This window comes from Musca autumnalis, unplaced genomic scaffold (genome assembly GCF_047663935.1).
Source record: "Musca autumnalis isolate F117 unplaced genomic scaffold, ASM4766393v1 scaffold_1, whole genome shotgun sequence".
Lineage (NCBI taxonomy): Eukaryota > Metazoa > Arthropoda > Insecta > Diptera > Muscidae > Musca > Musca autumnalis.
Genome location: NW_027411644.1, coordinates 209,123,377 through 209,147,433, shown reverse-complemented (window position 1 = coordinate 209,147,433; position 24,057 = coordinate 209,123,377). Strand labels below are relative to the sequence as shown.

Below are 24,057 nucleotides of genomic sequence, written 5' to 3'. Positions count from 1 at the left end.
GTTTCATAATGGTCCTGTTTACAGCGATATTATGTTTTTCGCAGGCTAGTGTGATTAAAAAGCCCTATCAATCGATATCCCCGCAAATTTTTGAGCTTTAATCCTATCAATACTTTTGTCGGTGCATACGCTCAAAATTTTGAAAACCCCCCTAAACCCCTAGCTGACTAAAGAAAATGTTTATATTTTTGTCTTAAAATATTAATAATAGTATATAGAACATAGTTGCATGAATATAGAAGAATATATATTGGAATATAAAACTTATAGAGATTTTTTTTTTATGACATAAATGCGAAATATTGTAAATCACATAGAATAAGTGACAAAAATTGCTTCCATGTTTGCCTCAATAGATTAAATACTTCTAAAACGAAAATTCACGTTCTAATTTTTGAAATTTGTTTTTAAACTAGTAAGTTTTTAAAATATTAATTTCATAACTGAAAAAAGTTTAAGCCTTCGCGTCGATGCATGGATATCTCGGAAACTAGTGCAGATAGGAGAAAGCCGACTAGAAATTCAGAAAGAGCATATCGAAAAACTCTAGAAAACACATATATCTCAAAAGGTCAAAAATGGCGTATGGAACACTTAAGTATGACACCGACGAAATGTATGGTACCGAAGCATGGGTACTTGAGAAAAAAAATTATTTGAGGAATCTACAGGCAAATCTGTGTACATGGTAAACCCAGAGCTGTATCGACTATAAAATGTATAGCGTAGCATAGTTAAACATATAGCGTTATAGCGATTACATTGGCTAGGTCATATCGTGAGAATGAACGATGATGAACCCCCTAAAAAGGCCTATAAATAGGAACCGCATGGCAGAAGGCGAAGTCCAGCGCTCCGATGGAGTAAGCAAGTAAAAGATGACATCAAAAAATTGGGAACGAAAATCAACAAATAGAAAAGTGTGGAAATCTATTGTTACTTCGGATTATAGGACAAAGGTTCCGTAGAGGGCCACCTAAGTAAGTAGAAATCAGTGGCGACAACAGTATACTAAAATAATACATCATAAAGTCTCACCACATTATCCTTCAACTAACACGGTTCTTACAACTGCAACGAAAGAGCAATGTTCATAGGGGAGAAAAAATCTAAAAACAAGAAAAATCGCTGAAGGGATTCTTAAATAAATCGTGGTTAAAATTCATAGTTTTAGGTTTATTTTAGGTTTTCGCGAATTTGCTTGGAAACCGCAAGGCCTATCAAAATGGGGTTAAAAAAAGTTGTGAAAATTCTCTAGAGGATTGATCGTTATGATTTGTTCGTAACTTTTACCATTCTTGATATATATAGATCTTCAGATATAGATGTTACATGTTTATTAGTTTTGATTCTTCGACCTGTTTTGGTTTTCAATTTTGGGAATAAGTTGTTCAAGCTCGAGGTCGTAATGTTTGATATATTTAAATCATTTATTTATTTGTATATCAATATTTCGCAATTACTTGAATTGCATCTTCAGGATAAGTGATCTACAATAAATACACAATATTTGGTTATCACAGAGTTGTTTCAATTCTTAAGGCTATTCGTAAAAATAAACATACCTAGTTCGCAATAAACACGTCAAATATAAACTTAAAATATTTACTTAAAAACAAGCGTAGTTTAACTACCATCGTCATGCGTTGTAAATATTGCACTGAGTTTCGTTTTGTATTGCGATCTATTTTTATGTTTTGCTTTGCCTATCAATCCTCTGTAACTTAAAGCGCTGTTGTCGACGTCGGTTTTAAAGTTCATCCGTTTTGTTGTTGGCACATTGAGAATATGCAGCATCTCCATAGTATACCGTTTGCTGTGATGTGTTTCTCTCTCTAATACTCGCACACTTTCAAAGTCTGGTTGATGTGTAGAGTTGGCACAGTGGCTCACGAGTGCTGTTTTTGGTTTATCAGTTCGATGTCTTAATTTTATATCTGATTTATGACCGGAGATTCTTGTTTTTAACATGTTTTTTGTTGTTCCGACATATAACTTTTCACAACTTTCTTTTTCATTTCCTCCACATGGAATTTCGTATATGATATTACTTCTTTCGCTTTTGTCTATTTTTGATTTTGTATTTGTAAATAGATTATTAAGTGTATAATTGCATTTATGGGCTATGTTGAACTTGTTTTTGTCATATATGTTCGATTTTTCGAATCTTTCCGATATATGCGGTACATATACCATCGATTTGAATATTCTTTTCTCATCGGTTTTATTATCTTTCTTTGGTTGTTTTTCATTTTTGTAATCATTTATGAGTCTATAGATTAATTTTTGTGGAAAATTATTGTTTCGCAAGATGTTTATTATTTTGGCTTTGTTCTTTTTGTAAAAAATATCATCACTTATAGAAAACACTCTATGAATGAGATTTTTTGCAGTATTTATGACAATTCTTTTTGGATGTTTAGAGAAGAAATTTATAATTCTTCCAGAAGCTGTGGGCTTCTGGTACCAATCTGTTTTTATATGTTTATTATCCCTTATGACCATTAAATCCAAATATGAAATGTCCAAATATATAGTAAATATATTGAACAAATTGACCAAGGACTCAAAATATAACGTCAAGGACTCACTACAATTCAAAAATAAACTAAAAAACCTCACCATTGAAGACGATGAACAATTGATATCATTTGACGTAGTGTCACTCTTTCCCAGTATACCAGTGGATTTGGCAGTTAATATCATTGAAAGTAAATGGGATGAGCTTAAAGAATATACGAATATGTCAAGAAGCCTATTTGTACGAATTCTTTGCTTTTGTATCAAAGACAACAGGTACTTCACATTTGAAAATAAAATATACAAACAGAAAAGAGGTCTTCCCATGGGATCTCCAGCTTCTCCGGTAGTTGCAGACATTGTCATGGAGAAACTGCTAGATACATGTATAAACAACCTAACAACAAAACCTACCTTTTTGACCAAATACGTTGATGATCTGTTTGCAATTATGAAAGAAAGTGAGATAGAAAATACCTTAAAAACCCTTAACAGTTTCCACAAGGATATTAAATTCACAATTGAAAAAGAAAGTAACAACAGACTGCCATATTTGGATTTAATGGTCATAAGGGATAATAAACATATAAAAACAGATTGGTACCAGAAGCCCACAGCTTCTGGAAGAATTATAAATTTCTTCTCTAAACATCCAAAAAGAATTGTCATAAATACTGCAAAAAATCTCATTCATAGAGTGTTTTCTATAAGTGATGATATTTTTTACAAAAAGAACAAAGCCAAAATAATAAACATCTTGCGAAACAATAATTTTCCACAAAAATTAATCTATAGACTCATAAATGATTACAAAAATGAAAAACAACCAAAGAAAGATAATAAAACCGATGAGAAAAGAATATTCAAATCGATGGTATATGTACCGCATATATCGGAAAGATTCGAAAAATCGAACATATATGACAAAAACAAGTTCAACATAGCCCATAAATGCAATTATACACTTAATAATCTATTTACAAATACAAAATCAAAAATAGACAAAAGCGAAAGAAGTAATATCATATACGAAATTCCATGTGGAGGAAATGAAAAAGAAAGTTGTGAAAAGTTATATGTCGGAACAACAAAAAACATGTTAAAAACAAGAATCTCCGGTCATAAATCAGATATAAAATTAAGACATCGAACTGATAAACCAAAAACAGCACTCGTGAGCCACTGTGCCAACTCTACACATCAACCAGACTTTGAAAGTGTGCGAGTATTAGAGAGAGAAACACATCACAGCAAACGGTATACTATGGAGATGCTGCATATTCTCAATGTGCCAACAACAAAACGGATGAACTTTAAAACCGACGTCGACAACAGCGCTTTAAGTTACAGAGGATTGATAGGCAAAGCAAAACATAAAAATAGATCGCAATACAAAACGAAACTCAGTGCAATATTTACAACGCATGACGATGGTAGTTAAACTACGCTTGTTTTTAAGTAAATATTTTAAGTTTATATTTGACGTGTTTATTGCGAACTAGGTATGTTTATTTTTACGAATAGCCTTAAGAATTGAAACAACTCTGTGATAACCAAATATTGTGTATTTATTGTAGATCACTTATCCTGAAGATGCAATTCAAGTAATTGCGAAATATTGATATACAAATAAATAAATGATTTAAATATATCAAACATTACGACCTCGAGCTTGAACAACTTATTCCCAAAATTGAAAAGTTACATGTTTAGCATTTTTGTTAGGTTTTCACGATTTGCTTGGAAACGGTAAGTCTTATCGAAATGAGACTATAAAGAATCTTTTAGCTTTGAAAATTCTCTACAAGATTGGGTTTCGAAATTGTTTCCTAGGTTGTACCATTTTCGAGGAAATTGCAGTCATGACATTGTTTTATAAGAAGGCGATACAGTCAATGCATTGTCCCAATTTGAACTTCTATATCTCAATAACGGCAAAACCTACGAAAATATCATAAAGGAAATATTCATAGCTACAACATTTTCTTTTGTCCCATTTCGGTAGGACTTGCGGTTTCCAAGCAAAATCGTGAAAAGCTAAATAACCCCTAAAAATGCCGACTTGAATCGCGATTTATTTATAAAGCGCTCCGGTCATTTTTTTTTTTTTTATTTTTCTCATTTATGAGCATTGTAGTTTCAGATTCCGCAAAAACTTCCCAGATGTAAGCACGTTCCATTTAAAGTTGCTTCAAGAGCACCGTACTAAAGAATACTTTGAATTTAAACCAGTTAACACTGAACGGGAAGGCCAAAACTTCGATGTAATGCTAGAAAAAAACTTGAAATATATTTAGTTTATGCCACATGGGGTAAGGCGAAAGACATTGTGGTAATCTCTCTCAATTTCGACTATAATATCAAAACTCCTGACAAAAAAAAGTTAGTGTGGTAAACAGGCAAATACCATTTCATTCCAATAAAACGAACTTACCCGAAATGTTAACACGTAAAACTGAAAATAGAAACAAAATTAACATTAATTGTAGTGTAGATATAGAAAAATAAACTTCATTATTAATATCTATAATAATTCAATTTTGTCTTTCAATTTATATTAAATTTACTAGCAAAGTGCCCCCTACTTCGTATGCGAAAAAGGAATAAAATACAAATAAACAACACTGATGATGATTTTTGTACTAATAGCTATTTTAAATATCAGATTTATTGTTTTACCCATTCGATTCTAACAATTCATTAACAAAGGATTTGGTACTTTTCTTACCCTTCCAGTAAGAATTTCCAAACACCCAACCTTAACTAGCCCAAACTCGCCAACTGTAACTCACATTCCAAATTTAAGGTTCTAGCTTCAGCGGTTTTGCCAAGACCCTTAATACTTCCATAAAACGTCCGGTATTCAAAATGGCCATAGAAGTCACGTTAACTGTATACACTTCACTTAGGCTATTTTAAAAATGGAACAAATCAACATTTTTCAATCGCCCGGAAATTTTGACTTTGAATTCTCAGAGGATATAAAACCTTAAATTAAAAAAATGTTAACTTCAGTTTAGGGTACTGTAAATATTTTATTTACATTTCCCAACATTTCCTAAGACCAAATTGTACCGAATTTGGTCCCATGTAGTACTCATCGTACCTATAAATACGAATTTCGAAACCTACCTCAATCCTAAACTCCAACAGTTATCTTCATTCCAAATCCCTGGATTCCAACTCTGTCCGTTCACCTAAACTCAAATTGTACCAAATTTAGTACTGCCTCAATATCTCAATCCTACACTTCAACAGTAATCTTAATTTCACATCTCAGAATTCCACCTCTATCTATTCATCCAATTCCAAAATGTACCAAACTCAGTACAATTTATTACTTTTCGTACCCATAAGTACAAATTTCCAAAACTACCTCAATCCCACACTCCAACATTAATCATAATTCGAAAGTTCAGGATTCCAGCTCTATCCGTTCACCCAAATCGGTATTGTACCAAATTTAGTACAAATTAGTACTTTTCGTACACATAAGTACAAATTTCCAAAACTACCTGAATATCTCAATCTTATACTCCAACAGTAATCTTAAATCCAAATTTCAGGATTTTAATTCTATCCGTTTACCCAAATCCAAGAAGTGTAAAATTTAGTACCATTTAGTACATTTCGTAAACATAAGTACGAATTTCCAAAACTACGTCCATATCTCAATTCTACACCCCAACAGCAATCTTAGTTCCAAATTGCAGGTTTCCAGCTCCATCCGTTCACCCAAATCAACATTGTACCAAATTTAGTACTACTTAGTACTTTCAAAACTGTACTTCAAAAACTGCCACCATATCTCAATCTTACACTCCAACGGTAATCCTAAATTCAAATTTAAGATTTATAGCTCTATCGGTTCATCCGAATCAAAATTGTACCAAATTTAGTACCATTTAGAACTTTTCTTTTTCCTGATATCAGCATCACTTCCCATCCTTTATACCCACACCAAATTTCAAGATTGTAGCTATGTCCATTCAAAATATACAATTGGTACAAAATTTAGTAACTTTTCGTACACTTATAGGTCGAATTTCCAAAAATTCTTTGGTACACCTTTCTAACTCTTCATCAGGGACCCTCATTCCGAATTTCAGAATTCTAGTTCTACCGTTTTGCCAAAAACAAATGGAACCATATTTAGTACCTTTTAGTACTTTTCGTACCCATCTAGTTCGAATTTCCAAAAAACCCAGACTATTCGGACCAAGAGTGACCCTCACACAAAATTTCAAGATTCTAGCTCCAGGCGTTTAGCCTGAACGTTGATTATCAGTCAGTCAGTGAGTCATCATTACTCAATTTTTTATATAGATAGCATTTTTTTAAAGAAATAGGGTATAAAGGAAGTTCCCCGCCCCCTCCGAATTTCAACAAAATGTGAACCCCATTTTAATAGGGGGCCACCTCTGTACATTCCCTGGCAATTTCAGAAAAAATAGGTTCAGTAGTTTTTGAAGAAAAGATAAAAATTGAAAAAGTGGGCGTAAAAGTGGGAAGGGTGCCACCGTGGTGCAATGGTATGCACACCCGCCTTGCACACATAAGGTCGTCGATTCCCCGGCCAGGCAACATCAAAACACTTTTCAACGGTGGCAAAATACCCCTCAGTAATTAATGTTGGCGACATTTCCTGAGTATTTCAGCCATGTAAAACTTCTCTACAAAGTGGTGTCTTAGACACGCCGTTCGGACTCGGCGATAAACTGTAGGTCCCATATCATTGAGCTAATATGAATCGGGGTGCACTCATTGATATGAGAGAAGTCTCCCTTATCCCTTATGGGATGTTTGTGGAACAATTATATAAAAGTGGAAATGGTCAAATTTTCTTTGCATAAAAACCTAAGTGGGGTTATCGGTCCAGTTATCGGTCGTTTTCAACTGATGCCATTACCAACGAACGACATTTGATTTTTATTTATAAAGAAGATATAGCCTTTTTTTAAAAATAGGGTATAGGGGAAGTATCCCGCCCACTCCAAAATTCAACAAAATTCGTAGCCCATATTAATAGGGGGCCACGCCTGCACATTCCCTGACAATTTCAGAAAAATCGGTGCAGTAATTTTTGTAGAAAAAATAAAAATTGAAAATTGAAAAAAGTGGGCTCAGTCGGGTTATGGCGAACATTTCACAAAAAGAATTATCCAAATCGGTCCAGCCGTTTTCAACTGATGCCATTACCAACGAACTAAACTTGATTTTTATTTGTACAGATTTAACAAAACTACGAAAATGTATTTTAATCATGAAGTTGTATGTTGGAAATAAATATTTGTTAATTCTTATTAATATAAAATAACACCCATACAAATTTCAAATACACATTTCCTATTTTTAACTTCACCAGTAAAAGCAAAAAAACAACCATTTTACCCTCGGACAAAAAAAAACTTATATAAATTGAAATCTATTGGGAAAACATTATAATTAAAATTTATACGCATCTCTACTAAAGCGAAATTCGCTATTATACTAACTCCCTTAATAAATCTCAGCTAGCTTAAAGTTGCAAACATATGAGTCCCAAAAAACGGAACGTATAAAAAACATATCTCTTACACACACATATGTACCCGGATACAAAATCCTCTGTTTGTGTTTTAATACTACCACCACCACTACTACTAAAACTCACATAAAAATCAAAAAACTTGGCTGAGATCCTTAAGGCTAGTTGCCAACAAAATAGAGAAACTAATGCGACAATATTGTTTGTGTTGTCCTGGCAGCATTTCGTTGCGTTGTGTTGAATTGCTATGAAATTGATTCGGGGCTTTTTGTTACGCTCATTGAACACCAGAGAAACATGACCATCGTTCACACATTATGCCAGTATACCACTGTATGTTATTTGGGAAGGAAGTATTTACTAAACGAAAATATTAACTTTTTTTTATGGCGTAGGCACAGAAAACGGAATCTATTGCGCTGTGTCTTAAATATGTGGAAAAGTATTTTGTGTTGAATGTTGTTCTAATAAGTCTCCAATTTCATTTCTCCTTTCTCAAAAAATAACACTGTGAACACAAATTTTGTGGCAAAGATATTTCCTTTTGGAGATGAAAGCCCTTGGTGAGTATATTAAGAAGCCCGAAGGACAGATCCGCCGTGAGTCGAACTTCCGAGTTATGGCGTGATGAAGTTTCTGCTGAAGACCTTGTAAGGCATCTTAAATTAGCGTTATATCTTTGTTAACTGTTGTTTTAGCTTATTTATGAGATGACATGTCTTCAGTCAAACCGAATGTGGATTATTTTCGTAGAACACTTCGACCTTCTAACTCGCTTCCTTCAATGTCCTTTTCGTCCTTTATTTTAAGAGCCGCTATAAAAGTACCACAAGATGACGTTTTTCAGCTTCGAAATGTTCTGCAAAACTAATAATCGACATGTCATCTGAAAAATAAGCTAAAGCAACAGAGAACAAAGATATAGCGATAATTCCTGATGGTTTACAGGGCCTCTCGCAAAAACTTCATCACACCATAACGCGGAAATTCGACTCATGGCGGATCTGTCCTTCGGGGATTTTAATATACTCACCAAGGTTTTTCTTCCCTAAGAGGAATTTTCCGTGCCCCAGACTTTCACCTCCATTTTGTTGCACAGTGTAATTTATAACAAAGTTATATTTTGGGAAAAAATATATAAAGCCTTCTAAAGGAAAAATGGAGTTTCCTAGAAGCTCTATTGACTAGAGTTCTTTAAATCAAGTTCGGTTGAACCACCTAGTTTAATATAAAGTTCCGTGGACACCGGTTGTTTGTATGAACGAACTGCGTATGAGGCAATTCATCCTTTTGTTTTTATGAAATAACTCAAACGTAAACGAACTATGGTAATGAACTAGACCACTAGATTTAACAGCTCTAATATAGACCAGACCCACGCTTCATAATAGGGTAATCTATAGAATTGGGCGCCCCATACCCACTGCTTATCGATCTCCAGAAAACCTTCGGCACTTTAAGACGAACTACAATATGGTAAGCATTGAGTACCAAGCAATAAAGTATCAAACGGCTTTTAAGACAGAGATATACCCTTAGCCTGTGTGAATTGAGACTTGCATTTACCGATAGATTAAATACCGGATGACACCTCCAGGCAACAAAAATCGTTGACCACGCCTTTTTTCTTGATGTGCTGGAATCAAATTAAGTCATTGGATCCCCAGTCATGGCTGTACCACGGATGACCCATCAATTCCACGTTTCGTCCGGTCAAACAGGATCTGGTTTTAATCGATGTTTGAGAGCCGACATTGTCATGTTTTCGAACTTCTCTGGAGACTTCAGGCAAACACATTATAGTGTACCACTCAGAATTAACCGTCCTATATTTCTCAAGCCGTATAGTCGCCACACGGTCAGCTTTTCTGAAGAAATAGGCAACCTTTTGCTTCGAAGTGCTTCTTATATGAACAACATTCGTTTGATTTGGCTCGCATTCAAAGACCCAAATTTCTGTAAACCAATTCACAGGAGCTTTTTTTGAGCGATTGTCCAATTTAGCTGGATCTAATGAGAAAAATCAATTTTTTCGGCCAGGTGCTTATGCAATATCAAATGTTAGTTGGTGGAAGAAAAGCCCAAGGTTGCCTCTATCTCCCGGTATTTAACATGGTGATCTCGCATTATCCGTTCATGCACGGCATATTTCTTTTTGGCACAACGACCGATTTTGGGCGCCCCTCACGACCATCGTTTTTTGGCGAGTGCCGGCCACGATTGAATTCAATTAACCAGTTTCTCATAGTCCTATAGGATGATCCTTTATCGACATACAAAGATTTAATTTGATCGAAACACTCTTGCGGTGATTATCTACGTCAAAAATTGTGAAAAATTCTTGGACGAAAATGTTCACAAGTAAATTCTATTTTTCTTTTTGGGCGAACAGATTTTTTCAAGTCACTATAAACAACACATAACATGATCGTAGGACAAACTGTCCTGAGTAAATCTAGGCTAAAAACTGTCAAACTATCCCAAAAAAGTTTCAAATGGCGCTTAGCAGTGTGCGGTGTTGCCTATGTCTGGTAGTTTTCGTTCATCCATAGTATATTCGGTAAACATTTTTAAACGATTTTTAGATAGCCCTTAAACTGCACATAAGGGGAGTGTTTAACTTCTATAACTGAGGTATCCGAAGATTTCGTCCAATGTAGACCATCTGGGAGATAGACGTACATTTGGAAGAAATTTTACGATGTGCGAAGTTTCGGTCAAATCGAATACTTATTTCGTAAATTATATAATCTTTCCCTTTTTATTTATCGCGCCCATCAGCCATATGTGTAGGTCACCGTAGAATTAAGATCGAATGGGCCATTATTTCAGGAAAGATGGAGGAAGCATTCCCACGAAAAGCATAATATCTCTGAAAACAGAATCAGCAGAAGTACCTTGGCAAAAATTTTAAAACGATCTTTAGACTGTACTGCACCTAAACGAAATGTTAAACTTTTGTGAAAGAGAGTCGTCAAATAAGGTCATCTGGGATGTGCAACGTTTCGGTCAAATCGGATACTCATTTCCTATATTATAGTGCCCATCAGCTATTTTAATTGGTGCTGGCAGAGATTTTAACAGCTTTTGGACCATTTTCTCAGGATGTATGTACTTGTCCCCGAAAAAAAGAATTGTATCGTCCATTGTCTGGAGGGTATATTAGGTGCATTTTTCCGTTTTTAAAGCATTGTAATCATCATTTGGGACCCTATAAAGTGTATATATAATTGATAAGGATAAAATTCTAAGTCAATCTACCCACGTCCATCGGTTCGTATATTGCAATCACTCTAGCGTCCCCCATAATTGAACTAGAACGTTATATGTTTGCACCCGAGTGTCTTTAGGCAGGTCAAGCTCAAAGATGGGATATATCGGTCGATTTTTCGGTATAGCCCCCATATAAAGGTACCTTCCGATTTTCGGTATTTTAAAGATGTCAGCTAAAATTTTAGCAGATCTAGCTGTAATTTGATATTTGAAGTTCTTAGTGGTCACCAAGCTTCTCCACCAAAAAATGTCAACATAGGATCATGTTTTGCTGCAGCCTACAGGAGCTCCCGATTTTCGATATTTTGAGGATTTAGCTACATTTCTGACTAAACTCCCTATAACTTATCATTTGAGGCTACGAGTGATCACAAAACTTTTCCATCAAAAAATTGTAAACATGCGTCCATGTTTTAGTATAGCCCCTATATATAATGGTACTAATTATAATTCGAGGGTTTTAGCTTAATTTTTTGATCAAACTTCCTGTTATTTGGCATTTTAGGCTCCGAGTGATCACAAAATTTTCCATAAAAAAATTGGAAACATAGGTCCATCTTTTGATTCAGCTTCCATATAACGGTACCTCCGGATTTTGGGTATATTTTAGGATTTAAGATAAAAATTTTTAACCGAACCACCTGTAATTTGACATTTGAGATTCCCAGTGATCAGTAAACATCTCCATCAAAAATGTTCAAAAGGGTACCTCCCGATTTTCGGTTTCTAAGCGTTTTGGGCACATTTTTTGATGGAAGTTTCCAGCGATCGCCAACATATTTCCATGCTCCCGATTTTCGATATTTTTAAGGATATTGGCCACATCTGTTTACCGAACTGTCCTTAATTTAACAATTGAGCTTCCCAGTGCACAGTGCGAAATTTGGGAAGTTTAGTGGAACTCTAAGGGATTTTCAAAGAAATGAAATTAATTAAACTTTTATTGAATTCGTTAGCTAAGTACTCCACTGCAAATGATCTATACTCAGTTTACCGATTTACTCCACGAAACGACTAAAAAATGCACTTAAAGTTGCACTTTTGTTTAATAATTTTTTTTTTTTTTTTTTTGTAAGAAATGTATTTTTGATTCATTAAAAAAATGGAGTGGCGCTGACAAATGGTAAGTCAGTATGCCATGATTAATTTTTCTTAATATTTTACAAAATAATTATGATATTTTACACTTAAAAAAATGCAAAAAACCTTTTTGTTTTCGTGCAATTTTAGTCGGAAAGAAGTGATTTTTTGAAGTTTTCAAAATTGGAATTTTTTATTTTCCGTGGTAATTTCAAAAGTGAATTACGTATATTCACGTGCTAAGATATATATAATATGAAAGATTGGATTCTCCTCTGTTCGCAAAGCTATAAAACTTGTGCGGTATCGCGCGGTCTTTGGAGATATTTAAGATTTTCTAAAAAGACTTCGGGAATTTCATTCAGTTGCATTTTCCAAAAGTGGAAGGTAAACGCGACAATGAACGCCATTGTTGACTGTGTTTTGAAGAAATGGACTCACTAATTCTAACAGTGATAATTTCTGTAAAATTAAGATACCTCTCGCAATTTTTGATAGTTTTGACCTCTAAATATTGGTGATTTACATATAGTGCAACATTTTTAGATGCTGCGGTGCAAATACCAAAATACGTTAAAAATTGTAATGCAGTGCAGACCTGAACTTGATCTGAAAGACATTATTAACAAAGTTAATGGTACAGACCTGCTGAATGGGCCAATAAACATTATATTTTTTATTTTATTATTATATTAACTTGTAGTAAATACCTATATATGTACGTTAAAAATTGTTATGCAGTGCCAACCTGAACTTGATCTGAGAAATATTATTAATAAAATTAATGGTACAGGCCTGCTGAATAGACAAATAAACATAATATATACAAACGAAAACAAAAAATATTGACATTTTACTCCTTAATAGATGTGTAGGGTTGTGGGGCTTCACCCAGAAGTGGACCTATGTTGACAGCTTTTGTGTAAGGAGGTTTTTTATTCGCTAATATCTTAAAATTTACATTTGCATCAAAATCGGCTGCAATTTTTGTCTTTAACCTTTAAAATACCCAATATGAGGGAACCCGGCATGTGGGGCTATTCCAAAACGCGAACCTATATTGAAAATATTTTGTACATAAGTTTTCTATCCGCTGAAAACTCAATATACCAATTTGCATCAAAATCGATTGAAAAATGAATGTAAAACGTAAAAACGGCAGCCACCGTTACATGACCGCTACAGGAAACCGCGGGTCCATGTGGCCCAATTTGAGTCCCACACTGTCCACTAATATAAGAAACATTTGTGCAAAAATTTAGGAATCTACACCTTTTCCTTTAAAAGTTATTAGTAAAGTTCCGCTAAAGTGCTCATATTTCGCACTGTGCAGTGGTCACAAAACTTCTCCACGAAAAATTGTCTATTAAGGTCCATGTTTGGGTATAGTCCCCATATAAGGATACCACCGATTTTCGGTATTTAGAGGATTTTAGTTACAATTTGTAACCATACTTGCTATAATTTGAAATTTAATATGCCCAGTGGTCACAAACCTTCCCCACTAAAAATAAATAACATTGGTCCATGTTTTGGTATAGCCTCAATAGTAAATTCCCGATTTTCGGTATATTGAGGGTCTTAGATATACACATTTGAGGTTCCCTGTTTCCAGGATTTTAGCTTCAATTTTTAACCGAACTTGCAGTTATTTGACATATCAGATTTACAAAAAACCCCTCCAACAAAAATTGTCAGCATAGATCCATACCCATATAAGGGTACTCCCTATTTTTGGTTTTATATATATTTTTTGACTAAACTACCGGTTATTTGACATTTAAGGTTCCCAGTTAAAAAATTTCTCCACGAAAAATGTTCAAATGTTTCGGTGTTGCCTTTATATAACGGTACTTCCCGATTTTCGGCATTTTCAGGATTTTAGCTATTTCTTTTTTGTGACCGAACTACTTGTAAGTTGACATTTGAGATTCGCAGGGGTCACAAAATTTCTCCACCAAAAATTGTCAACATAGGTAAATGTTTTGGTATAGCCCCCTTATAACGGTACCTACGGATTTTAGGTATTTTGAGTATTTCTGTTAAATTTTGAGAGCGAACTATCTGTAATTTAACATTTGAGGTTGCCAGTTGTAAGTAAACTTATCCACCAAAAATTTTCAAAATAGGTTCATGTTTTGGTATAGCCCTCCCCTTCCTATAACGCTATGTTCAGGCCTTCGGTATTTTCAGGATTTTAACTAAATTTGTTGGCAGAACTATCTGTAATCTAACATTTCAGGTTCTCAGTGGTCACAAAACTTCTCCTTCAACATTTTTCAACATAGGTCCACACTTTCATATAGGCATCATATAAAGTTGCCGCCAGATTGGTGAAATTTTTAGGTAAATTTTCTGATTTAAATTAGGTAATGTTTATTAAATACCTCCACCTAAAATTGTGGACAGGAAGACATCTGATTATTCCATTTTAGTTCAGAAATCTGTGACTCTTGCGCACCATATTAGCAAAAATTTGTAAGTTTTGTGGGTATTCGTTATGACGCATCTTTGAACTTAAATTAAGTTTGGTGAAAATATAGTAATAATTGTTCCACAAACATCCCAGATGGGACAAGGGAGACTTCTCTCATATCAATGAGTGCACCAAGATTCATATTAGGTCTGTCTGGTTACACTAAAATTTTTAACAATTTGTACCAATTGTTGCTGGAAGTCGTCTGTTAACACAAAAAAAACCAGCAAAAGTGAGCAATTCGAGAGAGATATTTTGACAGTTCTTTTACTGAGAGTTTGCAAATTCTTGCTGGACAAATTTCTTCTTCCTGAAAACGATCTTAGTCCCAATTTACATTGGGCGAGTTTACTTGCGGCAATTGTCATTTTATAGGAGAGAGAGGTGAGGCATATGGTAACCCTTTGCCTCTCAGCACCCTCTCTCACCTATAAACTGACAATTGCCGCAAGTAAACTCGCCTAATGTAAATTGGGACAATCATCTGTTTTTAATTTTTTTGATTTATGTTTGTAAAAATAAAAAAAAACAATTTTATTGCGGAAATATCAAGTCCAATTGTATTATTTTTTGTAGAACAAAGTTGCAAAGTGGAAAAATCCATTTTTGGGTCATTTTCTTTTTTTATTTTTAATAAAATACACATTTTTGCTTCCATTGGCCGACAAATTGTTCTGTTTTGGCAAGTCAGCTGATTGCTTGCTGATTTTTGCTAGGGAGGTGTCAGTTTACTTTTTATAATTTTCAAGCAAAAGAGAATAAAAACTCCTTACTCTCTGAGAAAGTTCTTGTTGGACAATTCTTGTTGGAAGAGTAACCAGACAGGCTTATTAACTTAATGATATGGGTCCTTCTGTTTATTGCCGAGTCCGAACGGCGTGTCCTAAGACACCACTTGTAGAGAAGTTTTACATGACTGAAATACTCAGGAAATGTCACCAACATCACTGAGGGGCATTTTGCCACCGTTGAAAATTTTGATTTTGTCTGGCCTGGGAATCGAATTTTGACCATATGGTCGGAAAGTTGTCATACGCATCAGCCACAACGCATGGTGGCGGTAGAGTTATTTCTATAACTTTCTGGTCATTGTACTGTATAAGGAAGTGTGGACTTGTCCCTGTAAAACTTGTACTGTCGTAATGGGGAATACAACGAATATAAGTTGCTGCAAAAATTAAAGAGATTCGAGACCAGTAGTGCGATTCTCTAACTCATAATCGGTAACTTTAAAAAACCAAAATTATGAATGAAAAGTTCAAATAAAAGTTGACAACACTGTTGCTATCGGTAGAACTTCAGGACTACTTTTTATTGGTCGCCAACTTACCGAATAATATCTAATAATAAATAACGAATTTATAAGGATTTCAATTTTATGTGCCGGTAGCTCCAAAAATGTGTTAGAGAATCGCACTACACGTCTTACAATACAATTTCCCAAATTTTGTGTGGGGGTACCCGAAGGAGTAGACCGATATAGTCCATATTCGTACTTGATTTGTGTCTAGTAGAAATTGTATGTGCTAAGTAAATATGTACTAAGGGACCACTTCGGTTACTGCCTTCGAGAGCTATAGTGGACACCATTTTAGGGAAAACTTTTTAAAATTTTGTGTAAGAGGTACCTGAAAGAAAGGTACATAAATTCGGTAAATTTTGAAGCAAATCGGTAGATCCGTGTGAGAGTTATCGGGCGTTCCACCCATCCAGCCAGACAGTCGTAGAGGACAGATCACGACTAAATTGACTCCAAATTGTCTGAAAAGGATTTCGTCCAAAACATACTTAGGGTCTAAAGCCATTATTTCAATGAAGTACATTTGGTCGTATGAAAGTGTGTATACCCTCGTTAGACCAAAGGCTAACGGTATAAAAATATAAGTTTTCATCTCATATAAAAACGCCAAATATCTCTATCAAGTTTTCCAATTTCAAAGAATTTTTTATTTCATTTAAGTGCTTTATATGGGGGGTCAAGGAATCAAATGGGTTCTTTCGCGATATTTACACACTCTTTTACGATTTTACAATTTTAATTTTTTTTCCTCCTCTCTACTTCGTATTTTAAGTCACATATTTTTTGTTTATTGTACTATGTATTGAATATATGTACTCGTATATGTAAGCGAATCTATGTATAGTTTATTTTGTATAGTAATGTCCACACACATAACTCCTCTTCGTTTGTTTAATGTTCTGGAATTGCTGAAGTTGGTGTTGCTGCGGCTAATGCTGCAGCAATGGGTTCATTCATTTTGTAGACTGTGATTTTTGGTTCCACTTATTTGTTGGCTAGTTCAGCGTCTCTCTATTTTTTTTTTTTAGAGACAAACATGCTTATGTGTGTTTGTGCAATTATTTGTCTATGCGTTTGTGTGTTAGTAAGTATGTAAGGAGGGTTATTTATGTGGTGATTAGCTACATGAGTTATTGCTAAAATTATCAAGTGTGTAATAAAAAACAAAATTCTCGACTATTTATTTTAACTTTACACTCCCCGTTTTTTTCTTTTTTGTAGAAAAATAAAAATAAATAGTATACCAAGGCAGAAGAACAAGAAAAAGAAAATAAATAACAAGTTGAAAATTGAAAACTGTTTTATGCATTTATTGCTTTCAGTTTTCCACAACTAAGTCTAAGTTATTTATAATGAGACAAATGGTTGTGTTAAGTGAATGCAATGCATTTATGGGACTTGGTAGTGGATGAGATTCGAAAACTTATGGATTTAAAATGAAATATTTTTTAGAGGATTATTATTAAGTTGATATATTTTCGTCAGGATTTGTAGAATTAAATATATTAGTTGCATCCAGAGGGTGACAAAGTCATCACGGTTGTTATTAGTGAAGGACAATCAGAGCTATTAACAAGTAAAAAAGCGTTAAGTTTGGCGGGGCTAGAATTTATATAAAATAACTAACTTCGTTTCTATTACCAAAGTGTCAATGCCCACAATTTTTGGAGGAGACATTTTTTACCACTTGGGGCCACACATTCATAATTTTAGCAAATTCAATCAGCTAAGAACTTAAAAATACATAAAAAATCGGAAAGTAAAGATTGTGTTTGTAAACTCAAATGTCAAATTAATGATAGTTCGGTTAAAAAATGTAGCAAATATATCAAAGACGTAAAATCGAGAGATTACACACAACGTGGTCATGTGTCGACATTTTTTGGTGGAAATGGTTTGTGTGACCACTGGAAACTTCAAATGCCCAACTACAGATATTTTGGCAGAACAATTTAACAAACATCTGCAAACTACCTAAAATCCGAAGGTACCGTTATATGGGGGCTATTCCAAAACATTGACCTTGCTGATAATTTTTGGTGGCTAGGTTTTGTGACCACTAGGATCCTCAATGACAATGTCAGCTAGTTCGGAAAAAATGCAACTAAAATTCTCAAAATACCTAAAAGCCGGTGGTACCGTTTTATGGGAGTAATACCAAAACTTGGACCGATATACCCATATTTGAACATGGCTTGCATATGGGAAAAATATAGCTTTCTGGGTCAATTATGATGGCCATGTCTCTACACCGACTCCGAATTTTAAACTGAGCGAGAATTTATAAATAAAACAAACTTAGTAATACACTCTATGCTATGGTGGAGGGCATACAACATACTTAAGAGCTGCTAAGCGGATCAGCCGATTCCGTCCAAACTTTGGCCTTCGTAATATTTTTTTCAAACCTAGTTTGAAGAAGAAGCATGTCGGTCCACCCCTTTAGTTATCTCACCCACAAAAGTTCAAAAATGTTCGGAAAAATTGGGAACGCGATAACTCTTAAATGGCGTAACGTATTTGTTACATAATCTGCACATCGTAAAATTTCTACCAGACATAGATGAGGTTTGAATATATAATATATATCGTCGGTGTCGTGCTTAAGTGATCCATATGCCATTTTTTACTTTTTGAGATATAGGTGGCTTTTAGGGTTTTCGCGTATGCTCTTTCAGATTTTTTGGTCGGCATTTTCCTATCTGATCTAGTTTCCGAGGTATCTACGTTTCGAAGAGGAAGCATAAGGGTTTTCCAGATATAAAATTAATATTTTAATAACCTACAAGTTTAAAACCAAATTTAACAAGTTAAAAAGTATCAGTCGGCTTTGCCGACAGAGATATACCCTCAGCCTGTGCAAATTGAAACACTTTTTTCACAAAAAAAACTTATGTATTTAGGGGGTTTCAAAATTTTGGTCGTATGAAACGACAAAAATGTTGATTAGGATTAAAGTTCAAAAATTTTGCGGAAAAGGTACTTAAAGGAATGGACCGACATAGACCATGGGGGTGCCATAGGGGGTTTTTACACCCTTCGGACTGTTTTCTCAAGAAGTATGGACTTGCCCCTGAAACAACTTTTACCATCGTAATTGAGGCAGCGGATGTAAGTTGCTTCAACAAAAATCAAAGTGATTTAATAGCAGGTCTTAAAGAGAACTTATCCAAAATTTTGTGTGGGAGGTACGGGATGGAGTGGATATTTGTCCACTCCATATACCATATTAGAACCTGATCTATATCTGGTAGATATTATGAGAATGTGTAAAGTATGGACAAAATCGGTCACTCCCATCAAGTGTTATCGTGCTCACAATTTTTCCGAATATTTTTGAACTTTTGTGCGGTAGGTACCTGAAGGAGTGGACCGATATGGCTTATCTACGAACTTAAAGTAAGTTTGGAAACAATATTACGAAGGCCGGAATCGGCATTTCCGTTCGAGAATTATCTTGCGCTTCCACCCATAAACATGGTGTCATATGGTTTGTTTTTCAACGTTCAGGCTATTTTTTCAGGAAGTATGGACTTGCCCCTGAGGAAACTTGTACCTTCGTATAGGGGACAGTGAATACGAAATGTTACAACAAAAACCAAGGCGATTCGAGAGCAGGTCCTAAACTGAACTTTTCCGAAATTGTGGGAGGTACTCGAAGGAGTTTACCGATTGAGTCCATATTGGAACCTCATCTAAGTCTGGTAGAAATTTCATAATGTGCAATGTATGGACCAAATCGGCTACTTCCTTCAAGAGTTATCGCACGCACAAATTTTCAGAACATTTTCGAACTTATGTGGGGGAGGTACCGGAAGGAGTGGACCGATATAATCCATCTTTGAACTTGAACTAAGTTTGGACAAAATATTACGAAAGCCAAATTTTGGACCGAATCGGCAGGTCCGTTCGAGAGTTATCATGCGCTCCAACCACTACACACGGTGTCATAGAGTTTTTTGTAACTTTCAGGCTATTTTCTGAGGAAGTATGGACTTGCCCCTAATGAAACTTACAGCGTCGTATAGAGGACAGCGAATACAACTTGAGTAAACAACAAGTAAAAAAGTATCAGTCGGCTTTGCCGACAGAGATATACCCTCAGCCTATGTGAATTGGAACTTTCATCTACGGACAGATCGAATGTATTTAGGCCCTTTTCTGAATTTTTTGGCACTTTTTGGACATTTGAACTTGCCGACAAAAATGTGGATTAGGATTAAAGTTCAAAAGTTTTGCGGAGGAGGGAATGGACCGACAAAGTGCATTATGGAAGTGGATCTTATTTTGAGAGTCATATCTTTTCGATAGATATCGCTCCCACTAGTCATTTCAGTGGGTTATCGACACCTGTTGGACCAGTATGCCAGGAAGCATGGACTTGTCCACGGAAAATATAATATGGCTGTAAACAGGACCACAAAGAACATCATCGGTATAAATTCCCAAAGGATCTCCGAACAGACCCAATACTGCACTTGAACACAAAGGTTGAACTTTTGTGGGGGAGGTATCCTAAGGAGAGGACCGATATGGGCCATTTTTGAAGTTAAACTAAGTTTGGACAAAATATGACGAAGGCCAAATTTTGGACCAAATCGGTTTATCAGTTCGAGAGTTATTGTGCTCTCCAGCTACTACTAGGGGTTTTTTACAACGTTCGGGCTGTTTTCCCAATAATTATGGACTTGCCACTGAAACAACTTTTACTGTCGTAATTGAGACAGCGATTGCAAGTTGCTTCAACAGAAATCAAAGTTAGTCAAGAGCAGGTCTTAAAGTGAACTTATCCAAAATTTTGTGTGGGAGGTACGGGATGGAGTGGACAAATATAGTCCATATTCGAACCTGATCTATATCTGGTAGATATTATGAGAATGTGTAAAGTATGGACCAAATCGGTCACTCCCATCAAGAGTTATCGTGCGCACAATTTTTCCGAATATTTTTGAACTTTTGTGGGGTAGGTACCTGAAGGAATGGACCGATATGGCTTATCTACGAACTTAAACTAAGTTTGGAAACAATATTACGAAGGCCAAATTTTTGACGGAATCGGCATTTCTGTCCGAGAATTATCTTGCGTTTCCACCCATAAACATGGTGTCATAGGGTTTGTTTTTCAACTTTCAGGCTATTTTTCAGGAAGTATGGGCTTGCCCCTGAGGAAACTTGTACCTTCGTATAGGGGACAGTGAATACAAGATGTTACAAAAAAAACCAAGGCGATTCGTGAGCAGGTCCTAAACTGAACTTTTCCGAAATTTTGTGTGGGAGGTACTCGAAGGAGTTTACCGATTGAGTCCATATTGGAACCTCATCTAAGTCTGGTAGAAATTTCATAATGTGCAAAGTAATGACCAAATCGGTAACTTCCTTCAAGAGTTTTCGTACGCACAAATTTTCCGAACATTTTCGAACTTTTGTGGGGGAGGTACCGGAAGGAGTGGACCGATATAATCCATCTTTGAACTTGAACTAAGTTTGGACAAAATATTACGAAAGCGAAATTTTGGACCGAATCGGCAGAACCGTTCGAGGGTTATCTTGCTCTCCAACCATTACACACGGTGTCATAGGGCTTTTTGTAACTTTCAGGCTATTTCCTCAGGAAGTATGGACTTGCCCCTAATGAAACTTACAGCGTCGTATAGAGGACAGCGAATACAACTTGCGTAAACAAAAATCAAAGCGATTCGAGACCAGGTCCTAAACTGAACTTTTCCGAAATTTTGTATGGGAGGTACCCGAAGGAGTGGACCGATTGAGTCCATATTGAAACCTCATCTAAGTTTGGTAGAAATTACACGATGTGCAAAGTATGGACCATATCGGTTATTCCCTACAAGAGTTATCGTGCGCACAAGTTTTGCGGCAATTTTTGAACATTTGTGGGGGAGGTACCTGAAGGAGTGGACCTATATGGCCCATCTTCGAACTTAAATCGAATCTGGACAAAATAATTCGATACCCAAAATTTGAACCGAATCGATTGATCCGTTCGAGAGTTATCGTGCGCACCAGCCAGCCAGACAGACAGACAGACGGACAGACAGACAGACAGACGGACGGACATTGCTAGATCTACTCAAAATTGTCTGAAACGGATATCGTACAAACATACTTGGGGTCTAAAACCATTATTTCGATGAGGCACATTTTTGGTCGTATCAAAGTGTAAATACCCTCTTTAGCCTAAAGGCTGAGGGTATAAAAATCAAAGCGATTCGAGACCAGGTCCTAAACTGAACTTTTACGAAATTTTGTGTGGGAGGTACCCGAAGGAGTGGACCGATTGAGTCATATTGGAACTTCATCTAAGTTTAGTAGAAATTACACGATGTGCAAAGTATGGACCAAATCGGTTATTCCCTACAAGAGTTATCGTGCGCACAAGTTTTGCGACAATTTTTTGAACATTTGTGGGGGAGGTACCTGAAGGAGTGGACCTATATGGCCCATCTTCGAACTTAAATCGAATCTGCACAAAATATTTCGATACCCAAAATTTGAACCGAATCGATTGATCCGTTCGAGAGTTATCGTGCGCACCAGCCAGCCAGACAGACAGACGGACAGACAGACAGACAGACAGACGGACGGACATTGCTAGATCTACTCAAAATTGTCTGAAACGGATATCGTACAAACATACTTGGGGTCTAAAACCATTATTTTGATGAGGCACATTTTCGGTCGTATCAAAGTGTAAATACCCTCTTTAGCCTAAAGGCTGAGGGTATAAAAATCAGATTTTTAATTTTGGATTATAAATCCTAAACAGCATCAATGGTCGAAAAAATCCGACAAAGTCCGTATGAGAATAGAAAGGTTACACACAAAACCTGTAGATACATTTAAAATCCTCCTCGGTTTGTCAATCGACCGATTGAATTGTCAAGCATAAAATCCATACACATTTATCATTTAAACTCATTACAACGGACCAGCAATGCAAACCGGGGTCTGCTAGTATAAAACAGAAAAATGTTTGTACGTTTGTTTGTAATTTATGGACTTGAAGACCACTGAACAGATCTTCCTGAAAATTTGAGGGTATATTGCAACATCGCCTGGAAGTAAAATAGTACATATGAATTTTTGAAATTCCGCCTCAGGATCGGAGTACCCCCAAAAAATGTAGATTTTGTATGCTGATATCTAATAAACGGTTACAGATACAGTCCACAAATTTGAAGTGTGTGACGAAATTTGGTCTAGAAATTAATTTTCCAAACTATATTGAGATCGGTTCAGATTTGGATATAGCTCCCATATATATTTTCGGCCAATTTCATGTATTTTATGCACCAAACACGCTATGCATGTCTAATAAAGGATATTAAATCATTAATTATTGCAGGCGATGTTGCTTCTAAGACAACTTTTTCGTCTTCAAATAAATTGTCTTTGGTTTTGCAATTTTTTTTCGATTGATTTTTGAGATAACGATCTTCCACAAGTCCCAATCGAAGGTAAGGCCATTTCGTTCCGAGATATTTTTATACCCTACACCACTATGTGGGGAGGGTATTACAAGTTGGTTTTGGTCAAAAAGATTGTGACGCATCGAAATAATGGTCGTAGACCCATACACATATATACCAAAATGAATGTCTCGACAAACTGAGTCGATCTGGCTATTTGTTTCCGTCCGTCTGTCCATCTAAACCTTGTAATCACGCTACAGGTCGCAATTTTAATCCGATCGTCACCAAATTTTGGGTGTTGATAAAGGTCCCGGAGGGGAAGAATCCTATTGATTCATGGGTCGGAATGGGCAAAAAACTTATTTGAAGAAAAAGTCAACATTTTATTTCAGAGCGAATATCTCCGCTTCTATATGGAATATATCAAAAGCAACCCTGCTAATGAAAGTAG

General features: G+C 35.6%; 1 protein-coding gene across 4 annotated transcripts in view; it reads right to left on the bottom strand.

Annotated features, from left to right (window-relative positions):
- The window catches only part of LOC141389026 (uncharacterized), a 559,199-nt gene that overhangs the window by 516,004 nt on the left and 19,138 nt on the right, over positions 1–24,057 (bottom strand). For all 4 annotated transcript variants that reach the window (XM_073960023.1, XM_073960024.1, XM_073960026.1 and 1 more), the window contains one exon: positions 4,955–4,975. The gene's annotated coding sequence lies outside the window, so the exon portion shown is untranslated. The remainder of the gene's footprint in view (positions 1–4,954; positions 4,976–24,057) is intronic.